Source organism: Magnolia sinica, chromosome 2, assembly GCF_029962835.1.
Source record: "Magnolia sinica isolate HGM2019 chromosome 2, MsV1, whole genome shotgun sequence".
Classification (NCBI taxonomy): domain Eukaryota; kingdom Viridiplantae; phylum Streptophyta; class Magnoliopsida; order Magnoliales; family Magnoliaceae; genus Magnolia; species Magnolia sinica.
In genome coordinates this window covers 60,849,866-60,874,096 of record NC_080574.1, presented here as the reverse complement: position 1 = coordinate 60,874,096, position 24,231 = coordinate 60,849,866, and the positions used below count along the sequence as shown (strand labels likewise).

Here is a 24,231-nt window from a genome sequence, read left to right as displayed (position 1 = left end):
TACTGCTTTTGTAGTGTGGCCCACTTGATAGTTAGATCTATCTTATTTTTCTTCTCAAGCCTTGAGACAAGCTCACCAAATGGATGGATGGTTTGGATAGAACAATACCTCACGATCAGATTAATCCAACTTCCTTTTTTTATTTTTTTCTTTTTCTTTTTTTTATTTTTTTTTATGGTGTGGAGCACCTGAGTTCCGTGTACGGCTGATTTTTGGGGGTGACCCATTTTTAAAGGGGACCCATGAAATGCACAGTGTAGATGCTCGACAAGCATCAAGGTGGGGCCTGTGGTGGGGCACACTTCACTGCCCATTCCAGGTAACAGCGTCCTCTGGACGTTGAATGTCAGCAAGAGGCTCAATGGTTTTTCATAGGTGGGGCCCATATCCTGGCGATCCACTCCATCTGTTGGATTTTATCGCCCGAGACAGATTTAATAAGCCCAATATTCAGTATTTTTCGATGTATAGAAACATCACAGCGGGCCCTAATAGATTATTACTATTAAAATAATATTTTTTTATGGTGTGGCCTATTAGAGATTTGGATTGGCTTCATTTTTCTACTCAATGCCTAAAATGAGCTGGGAAATTGAATGGATGGCGTGGATTAAATATATACATCATGGGTAGGGCCCGTTGTGGATCCACACCCTCTTGCCTTCTTTTTCTTTCAAGCGGCGACAAGGGCGTCTAGACACTGCAGCAAGCAGCGTCTAGCCTTCCGTTATTATTATTATTATTATTTGTGGTGTGTATGCACGTGTGTGCATGTGTGTGTTTGGCGAGCCCAATGGCCTCACTTTGGGCAGTTTGGATGGCTTACAAAATATTCTGGTGGGGCCCACTATCAATGGGTCTCACATAAAGTCTATAACAATTTTTATTTTTATTATTATTATTCTTTTTTATATATATTCTCCCATGAATCCATACCATTAATCACATCATTATCATCATATCATCACCACTATAATCATCCAAATACTCAAAAAGAAAACAAACCAAGAGTGGAGTGGGTGTACTCACCTTGATGAATTAGATAGATGGTTGAGATGGATGGAAGGGATGGGGTTGATGGCCCACCAAGATCACTCCCCTCTCTCTCTCTCTCTCTTGTGTAGAAAAAAGGTGAAATGCTAAGGGATAGAGGGGTATTTATAGAGAAATTGATAAAATTTTGGCTAAGTTAGGCTAATGTGATTAATATTAGCTTAGGCTAGGATTATGAAAATTAATTTATGATTTGCAATTAATGGTGGGTTAAAGAAGCATGAGATGGCATGGTGTGATGATGTCATGCTTAAGGTGTGACATGGAAAAGAGTTGACTTGAGGTGTACTTGAGAGGGAGAGGTATGGGTGTGTGACATCACACACATGGGTAGAGATTCTCTCACCCATGTGTGGCATGTACATGTGTGCATGGCATGTGTTGTACACATGTGTGGAATGGAGTACATAGCACCTTACGCACATGATATATTAATGATTCTTCACAGCGTATCTCACAAACGGAGTATCGTATAGACGCACGAGTTGTACCTCCACGATCACGGCGATAGGGCGGTCGATATGGAATAGGTTTTAGGGTCTTGAGGTTCCGGTCAGTTAAGTGTGTACTATGAACGACTAGTTTAGGATTGGCCAAGGGCGTCGATCATCATGTACATAAGCATAGAAAGTCGTATGGAATAGACGGGGTCTTACTTACTCAACCCTAGGTTGAGGTGGATTTGGAGGTTGATTGGTAGTCATAACTTCACTTAACTCTATGGATCTCGAGTGGTATCTAATCGTATGATGGATAGATAACCCCTCAACCAATCCTCCTTCACTAAGAGATGTCGAGTGTTATCACAGACCCACTTGGGCATGAAACACCCTCAACCCTCAAATTTAGAATCACCTAAACCTAAAAGAAATAAGGAAATAGAAATCTAGAAATAGAAAGAAGTTACCAAATTAGAAGGTTCTATGTTAGGATCCTGTAAAAGAAAACGGAAAGTGAATTAGTTTCTTAAAAAATATAGAAATAGAAAGATGAGTTAGTTTTTAAAAATAATTCAAAAAAACCTACCCTAAAAATAGAAAGTGAACAAATCCTAATCTAAACCTAATTCCAAAACTAGTCAATCTCTAAAAAGCAACCGTTAGTCCCTAAATGGCACCAAAAACTTGTTCACAACCCCAAGTGTAGGGTCGCGATGTAGAATAATCTCGGTAAGACATAGGTTGAATCCCGAGGGACTTATCTCGTATGTATTTTTGAAGTAATTAGAATCGGAACAAGAAGAAGATCTAAACTTAAATCTAAAATATAAGGAAGTAATGGTGAAGTATGAAATTAAAAACTTAAGAAATTAAAGGTGGGAACTAGGGTTTCTAATGATCCACTTGTAACTATTGGGATATTTCTCTTTATTTGATTCAAGGAACTCAATTGGAATTGAAGTCATATTCTATCCAATTGGAAGATATATCAATAACATCAAATCTGAACTTTCCTTAATCTAATTCTCAACGGATGAAAGTTGTAGAGATTGGAAGTGATTCCATTATTCAACCAGGCCCAGGAGACTATGGTAAATAATAGGATATACCAATCCAACAACCAACATAAGAGAATTATGAGGGTTAGAAGAGATTCCATTACCTAACCATACCCAAGGGACGATGGTGGATAATAGGATTTACTAACTTCACAATCTCATATTAAAAAAGAAGAAATTCAAGCTATTGCAGATCTATTGCAATTTGAGTCACAACAAACCATTAAAAACTAAAAGTATTCCTTACATATCAAAGTAGAATCAAAGAAGTTCAACAATAACAAGAACCAAACTAGAAAAACATCTCAATCATGCTACAAGCTTGACCTCTTAGCCCTAGTTAAGGGATTTAGCCAACCATGGACATGATTGGATTTAAAACCCTAAAAGAAATCATTAAAAACTAAGAAGAAGAGAAGAAGAAATGCTTGGGAGACGACTCCACCCCTTTGCTTTGCTCCTCCAAAACCTAGAATATCCCAAAAAGACTTAGGAAACACATATTTATAGGCAAAGTTCCACAGAAATCACAAAATCGGATCAAATTTATGCAATCCACATAAACTCTGCATAACACGATTCTTCGATGACATCGAAGGTATTTGAATATGGAAGTCACGTCTTTTCTTCTTTCACACTACGAAGTCTTTGTGTCATTGAACCTTACTTCGATGTCATTGAGCATCTCTTCGAGTCATCGAAAATGTGTCTAAAATAGTCTAGCGAGTTGCTTCATAATTCTTCATTAAATTTGATGCCATCGAGCAGATGATGTCATCGAGCAACTCCTCGATGTCATCGAGAGATGCTTCGATGAATCGATAAAAGCTCCTAATATGTCTAGTGACCAACTTAGTTTTCTTGTATAAATTCAATGTCATCGAATAATGGCTTCAATTTCATCAAAGCATCATGGAAAGTCTTTTTCATTTCTGCGCTTATTCTTTTGACTTTCTTCCTTCTCTACTTTGGTTTTCTTAGATCTTAGAGTCTTGAAATCTTCAATCTTGGTCTCCAAAGATCCATTCTTTACCTTGGCAATTCTTGAGCACTAAATCCATGCTTTTAGCATTCTTTCCAATCCAAGCTCTTAAATTCACCTTGCAACACAAACATGAGTAAAGTAGGACATTAAGCATTATCATGTTTATAAAACTAAGATATAAATGGGGGATAATATTAATATTTAACCCTCAATAGTAGCTAATGCCGACAATGAACTTGTGCCAACTAGAGTTATTACTAGTTGGAGAATGTGCATTGACTACGGGAACTTGAATACCGTCATGAGGAAATACCACTTTCCTTTGCCCTTCATTAATAAAATTTTGGAAAGGCTAACTGGTCATTCTTACTACTACTTCCTTGACGGGTATTCGTGCTACAATCAAATAGAAATAGCCCTTGAAGATCAATAAAAACTATATTCACATGTCCCTTTGGCACCTTTGCTTACCTAAGGATGTCATTCGGACTATGTAATCCCCCTCCACTTTTTAGCGATGCATGTTGAGTATTTTTTCAACATGGTGGGGCAATATTTAGAGGTATTCATGGATGACTTCTCTGTCTTTGGTCCATCCTCCAACTAGTGCTTGAAAAATCTTAAAAATGTGTTGAAGCAATGTAAAGAGAAGAATTTAGTCTGAATTGGGAAAAGTGTCATTTCATGATTCCTAAGGGAATTGTTCTTGGACATATAATTTCATTCAAGGGAATTTAGGTAGACAAGAAGAAAATTGACCTTATCTCTAACTTACCTCCAACTAAGAGCATACGCGATGTCTGATCCTTCTTATGACACGATGGATTCTACAGATGATTCATGAAGGACTTTAGTCATCTCTCTCATCCTTTATGCAATCTACTTCAAAATGATGTACCATACGAGTGGATGAGCAATGGCAGGAAGCTTTTACTAAGCTCAAGGGCATGTTGACCACCGCTCCTATTGTGTAGCCACTGACTGGAGCATTCCTTTTGAGATTATGTGTGATGCGTCGACTATGTTATTGGGGCGGTGTTAGGTCGAGAAAAGAGAAAAAGCCATAAGTTATTCATTATGTAAGTAGAACCTTAAATCCTGCCCAAATGAATTACTCTATTATGGAGAAGGAACTCTTAGGCGTAGTGTTCACTTTGGACAAATTTGGGTCCTATTTTATTAGTTCCAAGATCATAATTTATACGATCATGCGGTCTTTGGAATACCTAAGAATGATGGCAAGCCCGTTTAATAAGATGGATCCTCTTACTCCGGAATTTGATTTGGAAATACGAGACTAAAAGGGAGTAGAGAACGTAGTAGCTGACCATCTCTCAAGACTTGATCTTCCCAATCCCCTTGAGACGACTACTATAAATGAAATGTTCTCTGATGAACAATTATTTAAACTCTTCCAATTACCTTGGTTTGCTGACATTGCAAATTATCTCATTACAGGTTTCACATCGACACATTGGACTGCATAAGATAAAAGAAAATTCTTCACCCAGGTACGTAAGTTCTTCTGGGACGATCCATATCTGTTTAAATATTGCCCAGACCAAATTCTAAGGAGATGTGTGCCAGACAATGAACACCAAAGTGTAATCTCTTTCTATCACTCCCAGGCCTTCGGTGGTCACTTTTCAACTAAAAAGACCATGACCAAAATTCTGTAGTGCGGCTTTTACTAGCCCACTATGTTCAAGGACACTCATGAGTTCTGCAAAGCTTGTACGCATTGTAAAAAATTGGGAGCATTGTCCCATCAAAATATGATGCCTCTAAATCACATTCTGATCATTGAAGCCTTTGATTGTTGGGGCATCAATTCCATGGGGCCATTCCCTCAATCCTTTAGGAATATTTATATTTTGTTGGCAGTAGACTATGTCACTAAGTGGGTTAAAGCGATCTTGTGCCGAAACAATGACCATCGAACGATCATTAGGTTCTTAAAAGAAAACATCCTTTCTCGGTTTGGAACACCTTGGGTCATAATTAGTGATGAAGGTCACAATTTTGCAATAGGCCATTTGAGAATTTAATGAAATGGTAGCTCTCATAAGGTGAGCACTCCATACCATCCACATACAAGTGGGCAAGCTGATATTTTCAACAAGAAAATTAAACAAATTAAGAAAAAAATAATCTCGATTGCAAGGATTGGTCAATCCATTTAACCGATGCTTTATGGGAATACTGTACGCTTTTAAGACCCCTATTGAAATGTCTCCCTTTAGACTCGTCTATGGAAAAGCTTGCTACTTGCTGCAGAGTTGGAACATAGAGCCTCTGGGCTATCAAAAATCTGAACTTTAACTTGGACAACGCTAGCTCGTTACACAAACTTCAGTTGAATGAACTCGAAGAAATCTAGAATGATACATACGAGAATTTGAGAATTTATAAGGACATGATGAAGGTGTTCTATGACAAGAATGTTCACAACCCCAAGTGTAGAGTCAAGATGTAGTAATAACTCGGTAAACCGAGGTCGAATCCACAGGACTAATCTTGTACGAATTCTAAAAGTAACTAGAAGTATAACTAGGAGAAGATGTAAACCTAAATCTAAAATATTTGAGAGAGTGATTTTGAATAAGGTTATTAAAACTTATAAATTTAAAGGTGGTCACCGAGGTGCCATGGATCCACTTGTAGGTTCTTAGGATGCTACCTTACTTAATTCAAGGACATAACTAGAATTAAAGTCTCATTCCTATCCATTTGGTAAGAAGTGATTTGTCAAATTTTTGAACTTCTCATGGATCTAATCATCAATGGATGAGAGTGGCGAAGATTTGAAAGTGATTCCGTCACCTAACCATGCGCAAGAGACAAGGCAAACAACAGGATTTACCAATCCCACAACCAATCATAAGAGAATTATGAAGGTTAGAAAGGATTCCATCATCCTGCCATGCCCAAGGGACGATGGTGAACAATAGAATTTCCTAATTTCACAATCTCAATTTAGAGAAAGAAGATATTCAAAGCAATCGCAGATCCATTGTAATTTGGGTCACAACAAACCATTAAACACTAAAAATATTCCTTCATAATCAAACTAAAATCCAAGAGAGTTCAACAAAACATGAATAAAAACAAAGCAAACATCCTAATCACTCTACAAGCTTCACCTCTTAGCCCTAGCTAAGAGGTTCAACCAACCATATACATGATTGAACTAAAATCTCTTAAGAAAACATAAAAAACAACTAAGGAAAAGGAAGAAAAACTCTTGGCGACGGCTTCTCCATGCTTTTTCTCCACTCCTTAAACCTTAGATGATGCCTAGGGAATCCGAGTAACCTTAGACTGGTCGAGGGTCACCTTCGACAGGTCGAGGATTTCCTTCAACTGGTCGAGGATAACGGGATTTTTGAGAATTTTATCATTGGAGTTCGAGTTGAGGAAACTTCGACTAGTCGAGCAGGATCCTTCGACTGGTCGAGGATGGGCTTAGACTAGTCAAAGGATGCCAATTTTTAGGATTCCTTTTCTTCACTTCAAGTCTTCAATGCTCTTCATTCCTCACTTGGTTTTCTTAGATCTTTGTATGTGAATTCTTCATTCTTAGTCCCATAAGATCCATTTATGGCTTTGGTGATTCTTGAGCGTTAAATCCATGCTTTTAGTATCCTTTTCAATCCAAGCTCTTAAATTCACCTTACAACACAAACATGATTAAAATAGAGCATTAAGCATTATCATGTTCATAAAACCAAGTAATAAATGGAGAATAATATGCAATATTTGACCCTCAAGACAATCCTGAACTAGCATTTTGCTAGTCCCGAGCAAAGTATGGAAAAAATATTTCGAAAACCATTGTATAATTTTCATAAGCTTAAGAGGTTTCAAAAACAATCCAGATAATAGAGTTTCAAAATACATTAATGTTGAGCATTATTCTCTCCTAAACTCTAACATTCGATAAACTTCATAATTAAGTTCAAAGCATTAATCTTCCAATTAGAACCATTCCAAACATTGAGTTCCATGGGTGCATAATGAAGTCTAGACTTATCACAATCAAAGGTTCACTTCTTCATTTTCATGATAACATTGATAATCAAAAGAGCATTTAGGACAACCAAAACCTAAAACAAAACTTGCCTTATAGTTCATCTTTTAATTCTTCTAGCTTTTAATTTTTCCATCGATGGCTTTCACATTATGTCAACCTTTTTAAAAATCTTTAATAGGTAGCCTTTTTCGACAATTATTATTTCTTTATGCATGCATATTTATTTATTTTTCTTTCTTTCAATTCTTCTCATTGGACATGATGGACAAATTCCTTAGGTTGGTTCCTTTCATGCTTAATAATTACCAAGTTAATAATTCAATATTAAATCGAAGCTTTAATGTGAAAGCTAAATGTGACTATATGAAATCATGACTCGATTAATGTTTAAAACTCCTAATCATGAATTAATAATTTGAACTTACTTTAAAATCTCCAAGTAATCGAATCCAAGAGACATAAATCATCAACATTAAGCATCTTATACTTCATTTTTTTGAATTTTTCATAATTTTTACTCAAAGAATAAGAAAACAACTGATTACTGCCTAATCTCCCATCCCCAACCTAAAACCTACATTGTCCTCATTGTAAAAGGAATAAGCATGTAATGCCAAAGAGGCAATGAAAAGAAAAGGGAAGTGATGGAGAGATAATACGAAGAAGGAATTTTGAGGCTTTTCCAATGATTTCAGTGTAAAAAATGGGTCAGACACAAAGACTCAAAACTCAAACCGATGTTAAGAAAACTATCCTTAAATAGCTGAAAGTAAACTATCTTAAATTCCGAAAGCAAGGGAAAAGCTACTTAATCATGCCGCGAGATTCCTCCTCCGGCCAATATCTTGATAAATTTCTCAGTAGGTTTTTCAATAAGATCATCCAAAAGCCCTTTTTCCAAAAGGCTCGGATGCCCTGGATCATGAATTTCTAAAGAAATTTATAGACCTCGATATAAGGTTTCTTTTTAATCTCTTGAGGTGTCCAAAGTATATACAATTCACCTATGATAGAGAAAGTTTCAATGTTAGCATAACATGGTGAATCGAGACTACACATACATGAAATTAAAAAATATCTCGAAAGTGATGTAGTCTTGACATATTCCGGAGTTTCGGACTCGTTCAATTTTCAGCTCCTCCTCTTTTAATGGTAAACATTTAGGATATGGGGAAGGAGGGGCTTTAGATAAGGGTTCTCCCGGTCAGTAACAACTACCGAGGTATTCTCTTACAAGGCATCCACTATTTCTTTTATCATAGGATCGTTTGAATTTGCAAAGTGTACCAAGCAATCGTCCAAAGAGTTGGAAAATTCAACTAAGAGTGACTTATTTTTCACATTGAAGTTTGTGATGATTCGCCCAAGGATTCCATCATCTTTGGAAGTGGATGGAAGAATGATCTCTTGCTCTTCATCACGGTAAGAATAAATCATCATCGGATATATCTTGTTTTGCCTTACATAGGTAGATTAAAAATCAACGCGAAGAATTGATGTGAAGACTCTGTTCATCGTTACTACTCAGTAAAGGCATTATATTGTCAAGGGTTAACAACTCATATGGTGGCCTCAACTAGATGATTTCAAATTCCAGAGTCATATCGAGCAACTCATTCATCTCCCGAATCATATCATCATTCAATTTAGAGGAGTGGTCTAAACATATCTCACAAAGGTTAGAAGGGTTAGTTGAAAGTGGTTCATCCTCCACATTTAAATTGGTCGAGTAGATCACTATGGTCGACAACTTCCTGAACCTCTTGATCATTGATATGGGCCAAATTTGAGATTGAATCTCGGGATTTGAGCTATACATTCATGATTATCATCCTAATACTCATCATCTTCCAATTCGGTATAGTACACACATGGAATGGGATTACTTTCCTCACATTCTGTTCCTAAATTGGGTTGAGGCTCAAATAAACTAGCCTCTTCCTCCTCATTGAAGTCAAGTGTGTCATATGACTAGAGTGTGTCATTATCATTATATTTGAAAGACAGTCATGTATCTTGATCATTCCTTTGGACAATCATTGAGATCGACTCTTTGGAAAATTGAACCGTATGCTCATTAATACATTTCAACTCTTTATTCTCAATTTGAGTACCCTTCACAAGGAAGTTAGGATCACTTTCCTCGCATTGTGTTTTCGGATTGTGTTGAAGTTGGTATGAAGTAGCCTCTTCCTCATTAAGGTGTGACTGACGCTCTTGAATGGTGAGTTCAATCACCTCTAATGATTTCATAATACCCATGATTGCTTCTGCAACATATTTGTTGAATTGTTCTTGAGCATCTATGTGTTTCTGAATTGATTCCTCTTGGATTATTTCTGGTTAAATCTCATAAGTAGGGAATCCAAGGGAGTAGTCATTAAAATCAATTAGCGGTTCACCTCTCTAATTTTGATGTTTCCACCGATCATAGAGTAGGGAGTTGAGAATGAAGAATTGGATTGGGTTGAGGCTGGGGTGAACTAGTCTCCATTAGCTTATCGAGGCGCGATGCAAGTGCTTCTATCATTTTTCTAATGCCAACAAAATCGTTTGTGTAACCCAAGTGAATCCTCTTGGATCATTTCTAGTTGAATTTTAAAGGTAAAGGACCGAAGAGAATTGTCACTATGATGTATTGATGGTTCATCTTCCTAATATTGATGTTTCCACCGATTATAGTCATACGGGTCATAGGTGGGAGAATCTGATGATTGTTAATACATATTATCACCCATAATATAATATCTCAATGTTTTCTTCTTGTCTTATGGGTGATAATAATTCTCACTCCCATAGTTATGATAACCCCAACACTCACTATTTTCTTAATCCGTGGGGTGTAATTGTTCTCCCGCATATGATTGCGTAAGGATTTCTTAACCGGTGGAGCATTGTATTCTGTTTGGTTCTTGAGGATGTTTCTAAAATTTTTTAAGATGTAGGTTATTTTTAACATAATCATCGACAACCCTTCACAATTTCTCGCATTCTCTAGCTCGGCATATTGACGTTCCCACTCTTGCATATACATGGTGAAACCCTAATCCTAAACCTAATTCAAAAAGAGAATAAAAGAAAAATCCTACAACAATATAGAAAGTAAGTAGAGGAGAGGTTAGAAAGAAGTTACCAGATTGGGGAAGATCTATATCTACGATCCCGCAAAAGAAAAAGGAAAGTGAATTAGTTTCTAAAGAAATAAGAAAGCAACCTAGTTTCTAAAAATGAAAAGGAACGTTTCTAAAAATAGAAAATAGAAAGTTTATATAAAAAGGTTAGTTTCTAAAATTAGAATGTTTCTAAAAACAGAAAATAGAAAGTTTCTAAAAAGAGAAAAGAAAAGTTTCTAAAAAAATTAGTTTATAAAATAATTCAGAAAACCCTAATTCTAAAAACCAAAATTAGAAAAATCCTAATCTTAAACTAATTCCAAAACTATTTAATCTAAAAAAAATGCAACATCTAGTCCCCGACAACAGCACCAAAAACTTATTCACAACCCCAAGTATAGTGTCACGATGTAGTAATAATCTCAGTGAGACCGAGGTCGAATCCACAGGGACTAATCTTGTGTGAATTATGAGAGTAACCAAAATCAAAATTAGAAGAAGATCTAAATCTAAATTGGGAATAAAAGGAGGTAATTGTGAAGTATTTAATTATAAAGTTAAGAATTCAAAGGTGGGAACTAGGGTTTTCAGGGATCCACTTGTAGCAATTGGGAGGCTATCTTGCTTGATTCAAAGACACAACTGGAATCAGAGTCTTATCTTATCCAATTAGTAAGAAGAGATATGTTATATCTCTAAACTTCTTATAGATCTAATCATCAATGGATGAGAGTTGTGAGGATTTGGAAGTGATTCCATCAGCTAACCATGCCCAGGAAGCAAGGCAAACAATAGGATTTACCAATACCATAACCAATCATAAGAGAATTGTGAAGGTTAGGAAGGATTCCATCATCCTACCATGCTCAAGGGATGATGGTGAACTACAAGATTTTCTAATTTCACAATCTTAATTCAGTAAAAGAAGATATTTCAAGTTATCGCAGATCTATTATAATTTATCAAAACAAACCATTAAAAACTAAAAATATTGCTTAATTATCAAACTAGAATACAATAGAGTTCATCAAAACATGAATCAAAACAAAGTAAACATCTCAATCACACTATAAGCTTCACCTCTTATAGCCCTAGCTAAGAGGTTTAGCCAACCATGGTAAGGAACTTATCACCATTTACTTCCTAATCAATTTATTAGTCTCCTAAAATATATTTTACAATATCTGAAACCGTGTTACTCAACCAAGTTGTCTTGATTTCAGTAGTCAACGAAGTGAGTCAAAATGAGGACTGTAATGGAACGAGTCTGGGCAAGTCATAGCAGTTTTTCTCTTGTTGTTGTTGTTATTTCAATTTCAATACATGTGATATGTGCGATGTTTCCCATACAATACTGCTATATTTCCATTTCCCAAGGGTGTGATAAATGCATCGATATCAATAGTTAAATCACTGAAAATGGATATGCTTTTGTGTCATTTTCCATATACTGATTTTTCTCTTCTTTTTGTTTGCCACCACTGTTATGCATGTGTTCATGTGCGCTTATAGGACGTTTTCATTCTCACGCCCTAGAATCGAAGTAAAAAACTGAAACAACAGTCATGTGGTGGGTGGAAATACTAATTTACATCCAAATATTTATGTATACCTAATCATTTATCTTGTGAGTTTGGTAATTAATTTTTTTTAATACATTCTTTATGGAGTCAATTGTGATTTAAGTATGTGTTAGTGAATTATTGGGTCACCCCCAGCATCTTCTTTCTAAGGATTTTAAATGTGTACATATACATAAGTTCATATGTACATGGACATGTATGCATATGTATACATACACATGTACATACATGTATATACATGGTTGGAACTGTAACATGAAAAATCTGTGATGGTTTTAGATTGGCAATGGATGGATCGACAATGAAACTAACAGGAAGGGATTGTTCGAATTCATCTGGACACATGCACTTACTTCAGATGAAATCCATGATGGAATTACCCTAAACTGCAATTTTTCTTCAGAGGTGAATACAACTGAAGCATGCGATGAGCTATCGGATAACTCTAGGCATCTCTCAAGGATATTTTCCCCTACAACATGTATGATCCCTTATGCACTGCCTCTTCAATGCCCCACCCTGTAAGTGTCCTCCATTAGGCTTGAGTTTGGATGAACCATTGAATTGAATTCCAGTACTAGGCTCTGTTTGGATGTTCGACTGAACTGAATTGCAATACGTTCAATTCATTATAAAGGAAATGTCCAAGTTGGGGGCGGCGTTCGATTCATTATAAAGGAAATGTCCAAGTTGGGGACAACGTCATTTTGATCTGAAGTGGGGATGAAGCCTCTAATTGATATTCCATGCATTTCAAGTCGACTTGAAACAATGGAGAGTGCAATTCAATCCAATCTAACATCCAAATGTGGTGAATCATAATTCCCTTCATTAGCATTTATGTTAAGGATCATGGCACAAATCGCAATTGTCTTAGTTTCAGATTGGATTTGAATGAAATGTAAGAACATTTCGAGTGCAACTTCCTCTTCACGAATTTTGAACGGTGTTATTGTAATTTGGTAAATAGCATATCCAAACACTGCCTTATTCTTAAATAAAAACTTAGAACAACAACTAAGAATGCCCTTCAATTTCTTCTTCATCCATTTCCATCGTTGATCGTCAGTCAAAAACAGGATTTGGAGTTTGATCCTTGTTCACCTGAGAACATTGAAGCTTATCTAATCTCCCTGAAGTGCAGAAGCCTCTCCACACGAATGTCACCGACCTTCCACATCCATGGATATCCTGCAGGTATCACCATTTTTTTTAAATACCCCATAGAGTCATTTATGTTAATATTTGGATCCTTATGTGCTAATTTAGATTACATCTGGTTTCTACTCTGGATGAAAAACAGCTCTAAGATTCATAGTCTATGGACAGACTGGTCTACTACAGTACTACCGATCATTCAAGAGCTAATGGCCAATAATTTAAGAGTGTGGATTTACAGGCATTGTGGGGTTGTAAATTATAGTAAAAAAGTTTGGATTCTAGTGCATTCCAATTACAAGCAACCAAACACAATTGAGGATTCATAATCACATTGATTTCAATGTAATTGTAATTTAGATTCCAATGCATTCCAAATAAAAGTTCCCAAACGGGCCATTAAACACACTCAAATACAAGGTGCCAACTATCCCAAGTGTCTTGATCCATCAATACCTTTTAGCTAGAAATTTCAGTGTATAGTGAGATTAGTCTTGGACAAGGCACGGTAATGATAATGAGTGAAATTAGTCTTGGGAGCTTTTTGCTAGCCGTTGTATTCAGTTTTTCTTTTGAAGGTCTAGTTGTTGTGTAAATTGATAGACTTTCCTTGGTGAGCTTAGCTAGGTTGTCTAAAGTATGGCATGTGAAGAACATTATCTTAAACCTCCTAAATTTTGGTTTTGACAGATCTCTGATTTTGTTATTTTGCATTTTCATTGTGTCATTTGAAACACTTTATCAATCAAAACCTTCCTTACTATGAATCATTTTCAATCATTTTCTTCTATTATGTAAAAAATATATATATAATTTTGGGATGCATTTTCCTTGCCAGGTGGATCACTTTTTCTTTTTGATCGGAAGGTACTGAGATACTTCCGCAAGGATGGCCATAACTGGAGGAAAAAGAAAGATGGAAAAACAGTGAAGGAAGCTCATGAGAGGTTACAAGTATCTCGGAGTGGGATTCTTGTATTTGTACTTTCAGAATGCTATCTTCAATATTTTATTTTATTTTTATACAGCCGTATCGTAACGGATACGGGACACCTTGGCATAAATGTTTATCAGTAAGAAAAAAGTTGCGATGGATATTTTCTACTGTTTCATCGGGATCATGTTTTGTTGTCACTAATTTAAAGCATTTTCTTAGAGATCTTTCTTAACAATTTATGGCTCGGATTTTCTAAATCTTGAAACCCATGTACAAATTTAGGCTGGAAGTGTTGATGTTTTACAATGCTACCATTCTGCCTTCCAATAGGAAAAGCTAAGGTATGATTTTTTAGAGTGCATCACACGTTATCTACAAATTTAATGTTTTTCTTAAAGTTCCTCATCTCATGCCCTCCATTAACAGATAGAACGAGAAGGAAAAGATGTGACCATTATAGCTTTCTCAAAGATGGTGGGTTATTCCCTCCAGGTGCATGTGCTCTTTCTTTTAAGCTGTGGTGCCAATGACCAGTATGTGATCAACAGGTTTATTCACAAGTTGCTTGTGTATGTTGCACTCTTTTTGGAGTTTGGTTGGCGCTTATCCTCGTTGAACTATAATAAGCTTTAGGCAAGGCAAAACCAAGTTCTTTAGTAAGGGTTGCAAGCCCAGCCTAACACTTAAGAGCAAAGGCCTGACCCAAGCTTGGCATGGGCGTAGCACAAGCTGGCCAAAGCATTTTCTCTTTAGATCCAGGAGCTAGATGATGAAGTCTTAATGGAGAATCGGAGTTAGAATGTGCTTGGTCTCACCATGTTAGAGTAAGGCTGTAGTGGTTATTCTCAGAGTTATGTTCCGGCGAACCTGCTAGCAATTCTGGATGGTTTTGGGTCTAATCCTATAACTTTCTCTGTTTGATCATCGTCCTCTGCTCCTATTATACTTACAACCGGCGATCTGTTGTATTCTGAAATTTGTTTATTTAGAAATGTGAATGTAGGATGCATTGTATGATTTGATTGCTATTTGTAATATGAATGCATCATTTTCTTTCCTGATTGCATTTTATGTACTATTCCTAGCAGCATGAATTGTATTAGCTTAGATGACCTTCAACATTCTGGATTCTGTTACTATGAATTTTTATTTTATTTTATTATTTTTTAAGTAGCCAAGTTCCTCTTTCTTTTTCCTGGTATAACGAAAGAGGTCTCTAACTTCAGCATATTGCTACGAATTTCATTCTACTTTTAGCAATAGATATTATCCGTAGTTGTATATATAGCTACGGATTATATTTGTAGCTATTGATAGATATTACTGCGGATTTAATCCGTCGCCATAGCCTTTTGACCTTTAGCTACACCACCAATTGCTACGGTCGTACTACGGACTATAACCATAGCAATTGGGATTTAGCTACGGTTTTTATCCGTAGCCTTTTCCCTATTTTTCATAGGGTTTAGGACTAGGATAGTTTACTTTCGTTGGATTGAGTCTTATGCTAACCCATCTTCACATCGAGAACTTTGGAAGAGCTGCAATTCGCTTCAGGTACTACCTTTCCATCAATTCTCCATTATTTTCGTTGTCTCATTAGCATTGCATGCTCATATCTTTAACATTGAAGACAATGTAGATTTTAAGTTGGGAGTGTGGATTAAGTAAGTTTCTAACCTAATCGGTGTTTTTCTTAGTTATTGAGCAAAAATTGCTTAAATTTTTTGATTTTTCAGAATGTTTTGAGTATGATAAGATGAAGATTGAATTTTGAATTGTTGGAGTTTGATTAATCGAGTAGTCTATCACTTAAAGTGCTTGCACTTAATTGATTAAGAGAAAATTTGAATATCATGTTCATCTAAATCACAAGATGCATTCAATTTGTCTTTTGTAGGTCATGTTATAATTTCTGATTGTTAGCATGAGAATCATTGATAAATATTGAGAATTAAGTCTAGAAATTTATCTACCCTAAAAGATGAAAAGAACCAATTAAAAAACAGTGAGATCGACAAAAAGGTCATGTATGATGAAAAGACGGCAAAGAATGAAAGAGATAAAAAGTCTGAAAAGAATGAATAAATAAAAAGTGATCATCGATAAAAATTAAAAAGCTGAAAAAAGAATGAAAAGGGGATAAGTTTGAAATCGTAGTTGATTATTCAATTAATCTTAAGGTGACGAGCATGACTAATATTATGTAATGATAGTATATTTTTGTGGAAAGTAACTGGAATTCACTAAGCACGTTAGAAAAACTTGATACATGAAGAACCTATTTGATTGATTTCTCATTTGATTCGGCTCTAGGTTTTCAAATTTTCACTCTCACATCCTTGGATTATACTCATTCCTACTTGATTACACAAAAGATTATTTTTGAAAGAAGGTTTGAACTTTAAGAATTGAGGATTATTTCACGCATGTTTTGCTCGGGACTAATAAAATGCTAGTTGATGAGGTTGTTGGGTGTCAAATATTGCATAGTTTCCCTAATTATATCTTAGTTTTAGGAACATGATAAGGCTTTATGGTATATTTTGTACATGTATATGTTGTAAGGTGAATCTGAGAGCTTGAATTGAAAAGAATGCTAAAAACATGGATTTGATGCTCAAGAATCACCAAGGCAAACGATGGATCTTAGGAGACCAAGAATGAAGAATTTACTACCAAAGATCCAAGGAAACCAACTACACAGGATGAAGAAAGGACTTGAAAGACTTCAGAATTCAGGGTAGAAAATAGACAAGTTCGGTCTGACCGAACCCAAGTTCAGTCTGACCGAAATCGCACAAAACAGTCCAGTGACCAAAGATGAAATTCAGAAGCTAATTCGGTCCGACTGAAACTCAGTTCGGTTCAACCGAAGGGAGGATTCGGTGTGACCGAAAATGCACAAAAAGCTCTAGCGTTGAAAGGAGTTAATTCGGTTCGACCGAAGATTAATTCGGTCCGACCGACAAGTTTCGATGGCATTGAAGGAACTTATATGCATCAAAGATTCAATCGACGATTCAATCGAAGGCCCTTCGATGCATCGAAGGTGTTACATGGAGCTTATGTGGACTATGTAAATTTGAGGTGGTTTCCAGATTCTTCCAACTCGGTGCGAAAGTTGGAGTTCCCCAACTATAAATAGGAGTTCCTAGGATGCTCCAAAGCATCTTCTAAGGTTTAAGGAGTAGAGAAAAAGGGTGGAGAGCTATCTCCAAGAGTCTTTCTTCTTCTTCTTTAGTTGTTTTTCATGTTTTATTTAAGAGTTCATAGTTCAATCATGTCTATGGTTAACTAAATCTCTTAGCTAGGGCTAAGAGGTGAAGCTTGTAGCGTGATTAGGATGTTTATTTTTCTTTGATTCAAGTTTATGTTGAACTTCATTGATTTATAGTTGATTTTAAGGAATATTTTCAGTTTTCAATAGTTTGTTGTGACTCAAATTACAATAGGCATGCGATAGCTTTAAGTATCTTTTTTTCTTATTAGAGATTGATAGATTGGTAAATCCTATTATTCACCATCGTCTCCTGTGTATGGTATCCTATCCTGCACCATTCCATAGGCTTCCATGGTCCTTCATACCGAAGTCGACTCGACTTGAAACTTATACCCTAGCAATTGCGCCGCCGCCGTAGTTCCAACGCCGCGACCCGTGCACCGATCCGATACTCGGGCCAGGAGATGTGGACCCGCATTCATTCCGAAGAAACGTCGTGTGTTACAAATTCCAAGAGAATTTCTACAACATGTCACATCAAATCAAGTCAAGTACACTACCATTACCTCAATGCCACCTCACCCTATCCCAAGTACAAGCATCCATTCCTTCTTTTCCACAAGTCAACTCTCTCTCTCCCTACCCATCTCTCTTTTGCCAAAAATTTAAACAAACCATGCTTTCCCATCCCCATTCCTTACAATATCCATTCCATCCATCCCATATCAATCCATCACATCTCTTTCTCTCTCATTTTTATCTTCACTCCCCAAATCCCATGAGAGCTTCCAATGTCCAATCTCTCTCTCCCAAAAACATGTGTGGCCCACTTTTCTACTCTCATCTCCTATTTCAACCTTCCAATCACCATCAACCTTCATCAAAGTTGAAAGCAAGGAGCATAGGAGTCCAAGGAGCTAAAAGAGAAGGCCGATAGGTGAGTGATCCACCATTGATTTTGATTTTTTACCACCCACTTGTTGTGGCATCCACTTAATGTATGTATAGGGAAGGCCCAATAGTGGCGAGGTCCCTTCCCTTCACGTATCTCTCTCTTTCTTTTTCCTTGGTAATGATGATGATGTGAGTGGCCCACCTATGACATATGTATTATATCCTGTATACTGAATAGTGATATATGGACCCCACCATGATGAATGGATTCGATCCACACCGTCCATAAGTGGGCCATGTGATCATGGGCCCCATTCGTTGCACGTGTGCGAGACCATCCATTCATGTGGGGCCTACCATGATGGATGAGTTTTCCATCTAGGCCGTCTGTCCACTGCTAGGATGCTGGACGCTGACATCTCTTACTCTCTCTCTCTCACACACACGCATATATATATATATGATATATAATTAATATTTTATATTAAAATAATAAATGATATGGTGGGGCCACTCCCACATGGGACCCAACATACCTACAACAACTACATAGCTGTATGTGTCAACTACCTCTAACGTGAGGAGAAATCCCCACCGTCTAAGGAGCAGTGACGTCACCAGTTCTGTGGACCCCACCGTATATGTGTTTCATCCTTTTGGCATGATCATCTTAGGTGGGCCACGCTCGTGGACCCAACCTTGATCCATATTTTTCATCTGCACCATCCATTTGGGACGGTGGGATTACACCCCACCATGATGCTTGTGTTGTACCCACTCCTGTCCATCTGTTTATGAATGTGGGGTCGGGTGGGGGCCACCATGATGTATTGCTGGGGATAGTACGCTAGACCGGTGGGATCCACCATAGATGTATGCGTTTTATCCATCGGTCCATCTAGACGGTGATTTGGGTAGGAAACCATTGATGGATGTATTCCATCCAACTGTCCAACCATTTGACGTGCTGGCCACGTGCATGGACCCCACCATAATGTATGTGCGTTATCCATGTTGTCCATCCATGGGTGCTCGTGGAGTAGGCCTTGTGTGGGGCCCAGTTATATGTGTTGCATCTAAACCGCCCATCCATTTAGCAAGGCTTGCTTTAAGGCTTGAGACTAAAAATGAGATAGATCCAGGTGATCGGTGGACCACACCACAGGTGCGATGGGTTTTGAAAGCCTACCACCCCATTTGGGTTCTGAAGTTTTGAATCAATATAATATTTGCTTTTCCTCCTTAATCGTCTTTGTGACCTCATGAATAGAATGGATGGAAAATAAATATTATGGTGGGGCCCACTGAATTCAATAATGGAAATCATTATCATCACTACCATTTGTGGTATGGTCCAGATGATCCTTGGGATATGATTCATTTTGTGATAATGCTCTAAAATGATCTCTAGCATTAAATGAATGGTGTGGTTGGTTTGGGCCCATTCGACTTAGCCCATTTGACTGGCCCATTTGAATCGGCCCATTGATTCAACCCATTTGAATCGGCCCATTTGATCTGGCCCATTCGACTTAGCCCATTTGACCGACCCATTTGAATCAGCCCATTGACTTGGCCCATTGATTTGGCCCATTTGACTTAGCCCATTGTTTCGACCCATTTGAATCGGCCCATTTGACTCGGCCCATTGATTCGGCCCATTTGATTCGACCCATTTGTATCGGCCCACTTAATTCAGCTCGTTTGATGTAATTGAGGCCCATGATGATGTATATTAGACCCTTGTGTTAGGCCGTGGGCCCCTATCTGATTGACCCTATGAATCGGCCCATTTGACTCGACCCATTTGATCCGGCCCATTGATTCAACCCATTTAAATCAACCCATTTGAATCAGCCTATTCGAATCGGCCCATTTGACTTGTCTATTTGATTTGGCTCATTTGAATCGGTCTAATGTTATATATATATATATATATATATATATATTGACCCATGAGTGAAGCCCAATGTGATGTGTATATGCCCCATAAGCGAGGCCCGTGATGATGTATATTAGGCCCTTGTGCTAGGCCGTGAGCCCCTATTTGATTGGCCCTATGAGCGCCATTCCTTGGGAGTATTGTTGGTTAAATGACTACATTGATGGGCAATGATGGTTGAACGCCCACATTGTGGCCTTCCCTAAGGCCTTGATAGGCCCTTCCTCATCATTCTCTCGTGGGTTAACCCAAATGCTTGGGCCCCATTCATTTTAATTGATCCATCATCGGCCGTCCAATCTATGGAGCCTGCCTTACGTCGAGGTTGATTATCAGTGTCAATTATCGATACCAGCTACCGCTGCCGATTATGAGTTTGTGACAGCATAGCATCATGATACATGCCCATACGCATCATCTGCATGTTTATTATGAGATGTGATTCGCCATTGCATATGCCATAGTACAAGCAGTTTATAGGACTCCCTGATAGCCGGAGTTATCCCACATGAGCGCATGGTATGTGCAGGATTGATGCATGATTGGATTACGTGACTCATACACTTTGCATTTGTGTGATTGTGATTATTGTATGCCCTAGTGATATCAGGGCCAAAGCCTCCACAGGCACATCGTGGATGGCCAGATTGGATATCGAAAATGCTGTTTCTAGTATCTGGGAGCCATAGATGTCCCTGGGTGAAAATCTCTAAACCCGATGGTACCAAAGGATTACCCAATGTCGAGACCGAGTGGAAACATGAGCGCATGAAGGCCGAATACCATCGGGCCGCGTCTCTCACTGTGTCGTGGTCGGTTGGAAAGTGGTGTGGCCTTACCCGCCCGAGAGTAGGGGCCATTACTAGGCTGAGTTTGACCAGCTCATGAATGGGTCCGCTATCAATGTGTTAGATAGGTATTGACCAACTATTGGCCAGGCGGATAGTGAGGTTTCTTACGCTCACTTGGACTACACGCCTAGGAAAGGGGCAGTGCCATTTGGAGTGTACTAAACCCCGGTAATTATCCAGAATGAGAACTGTACTGATATTTGATGCTCTAGTGATGAGCTATATTGATATGTGGATTTGGATGAGGATTGGCGTGCTTGAGTTACATCTCGCATCGCATGGTCTTGATATGGCCGATAGCATTTATATCTTGCACCGCATAACCTTGGTACGGCAGATTGCATTCATGTATCCATCAGCATGATTCTGCATTACTCTTACATTGCACTTTGAGCATGTACACATTACGCACACACTTACACCGCCCTCTAAGCTTTCATTAAGCTTATGCACGATTGATGCATGCGGTGATGCCCAGACGCAGCCGTAGCCTCGTCACAGTTGTACCATGCAGTCGAGCTTTTGGAGTTTTTGTTATTATCTTTATCTTGTATTTCCCTTTATACGCATTGTACTCAAAGTTTTTTATCATAGTGGATTTTATGATGGTGTTCTTCTAGTTATTGTTCGTGGGTTATGCTTATACTGAAACAAAATCATGTTTAAAATCCTCCTTGTAGTATCTCAGGATCAGAACCTGGTGTATGGGTGCCGGGAGCCGAGAATGGGGTACCACGGAGGGTGTCGGTGCCGAATTTGGTGATTGAGAATTTTGTGAGCCTGGTTTCCAAGTTCGGGACGTGACAAAATGTACTACTCCAAGACATGTTAATCAGCACTCGGTCCAGTCTAGCCCAAACCCGGGTTGGGCAAGCCTGATTATTGGACTAGGTAAATGTACTGCCCGTAAAACCTACATCAAGAAGACCTGTAGCATTGATGGCTTCCACGAAATCCCAAGAGCTACCACTATCGAATCTCTTTCTGCTGCGTCGCTCGGAGGTTTCCCTGATGGCGTTAAAATTGCCCCCATGACCTAGGGGCCCTGGACCAAATTAGACAGTGACACCAAATCTTCCCAAAGCATTCTGCAGTTGATTCTCTAACAGCTCGCATAGACCACTATCAGCATGATTGGGCTAATGAAATGCTGAAGGCCGATAGTCAAGGAGATCATCTAGTTTGTGGATGACACTGCGTTACTATGACATGTACGACCTAGCGCGAGTCCGGTTGGCCGTATTTCTTCTCTAGGGTGATGCCAAGCACTGGTGGACCTCCGTTACCTGTGCTGCAAGGCCTGATCTCGTCTGGGCATGGGAGGAGTTTATTGATCGATTCGAGCGGCAGTACTTCCCGACCACATTCATCGTCAAGAGAGCATTAGAGTTCAAGACTCTGGTGCAGGGGACATGTCCGTGGCGCAGTATGCGGCCCGTTTTGTGGGGCTATTGAGGTTTACGCCGTATTTCATTAATGATGAGAGCGGAAGGCCCGTCGTTTTAAGAACGGCTTGCTTTACGGTCTTCAAGGCCGTGTTATTGGGCATAATCTCTTAACCTTTCGGCGGTAGTACGGAGAGCTCAAATTTACGATATTGAGTGGGTCGACACACGAGCGATCGCGTATTGCTCGAGGCCGGGTGGCCTGTGCTTCTGTCGAATTAGTCACTGATCGGGGTCGACATTCAATTGATGAACAATGATCTTTAGGTTAATGCCGGGCATATCTTCATGAGACCACGCGAATACGTTTACATATTGTCGAAGGAGGTTTATAATCTTGTCTTGCAATAAAGATGTCAGAGACGACCCGACCTGGACCATTCTAGATGGATCGAGCCGTCGAGTGGAATGGGGGTCCAGTGAGGGAATAGTTATTGTCTGATGTGAAGCCCTTAGTGGCATTGTATAGCACTTCCGAGCTTCATATTGGTCTTCTCTGACCAACCCGATGCCCTGATCGGTCCGGAATTTCATTGCCAAGTGATAGGTTGAGACTATCTCTCACAGGGCGTTGAGAGAGGGTCAGCCTAGGATTGCATTGTAAACAGACGAGTAGTCCACCACCAAAAAGTTGATCATCGTGGTCACTTGGTTCTGCCTATATCCGGCGATGAGCGGGAGTTGTATTGACTCTTCGAGAATAACTTTACCTCCTGAGAATCCAAGCAAAGGAGTCTTGACGGCTCGGAGTCAAGACCGTCCGACTCCCATCTTATCGAAAGCCTCAGCGAAGAAGACATCAGCGGATGATCTAGTATTGATGAGGATTCAGAATACCTTATGATTAGCTATGGTCAGGGTGACCATAAGTGCGTCGTCGTACGGATGGTGTATTCCTTGAGCATCTTCTTTGGTGAAGGTTAGGCTATGACCCTCCACTTTTTTGCTCTTTCAGGGGCCTTCTGATAAGTAGAACTTTATTTTCGGGGCGACCAATGTTCCTCGCATTAAATTATTTGAGTCTCCTCCGCCTCCGTGACCGCGGATCTCCTCGGTCGGCACGTTGTTGATCGGTTGCTCATGTTTCGCCACGACTCGATCTCTTTTACGAATGACGTACTCCCCAAGATAGCCATTGCGAATGAGTGCCTTGATCTCTTGTTTGAAGTTGAAAAAATCACTTGTGTTGTGTCCGTGATCCCGATGAAAGAGACAGTATTTGTTTTTTACTTCTATTTTTTGGATCGGACTTCAATTTGTTCGACCAGTGGAGGAGACGTTTGTCCTAGATCTCCATCAGAACTTGCTCTGGGGGTCTTGTTAAGAGGAGTATACATCTTGAATTTGTTGTCAGGTCGTTTGCTCGGACGTTGATTATCTTGCGATCGGTCGTCCTTCCTTTTCTTGTTCCCGCTGGCCGAACTGGGTTCTACTTTCAATAGCTTGTCTTTGCCCACTGATCCTTTGCTTTGGTTGGCCTTTCGTAGAGTGGAGCTTCCTCGGCATTGGAATATTT

At 38.7% G+C, this 24,231-nt stretch overlaps 1 long non-coding RNA gene across 1 annotated transcript; it reads left to right on the top strand.

The window, feature by feature from the left end:
• Window positions 1-13,391: 13,391 nt before the first annotated feature.
• On the top strand, window positions 13,392-15,416 carry LOC131228994 (uncharacterized). Its single transcript, XR_009163120.1, has 5 exons — window positions 13,392-13,462; window positions 14,262-14,377; window positions 14,643-14,701; window positions 14,787-14,852; window positions 14,994-15,416. It is a non-coding gene; the product is annotated as an uncharacterized LOC131228994 (long non-coding RNA).
• The last annotated feature ends 8,815 nt before the right edge of the window (window positions 15,417-24,231 follow it).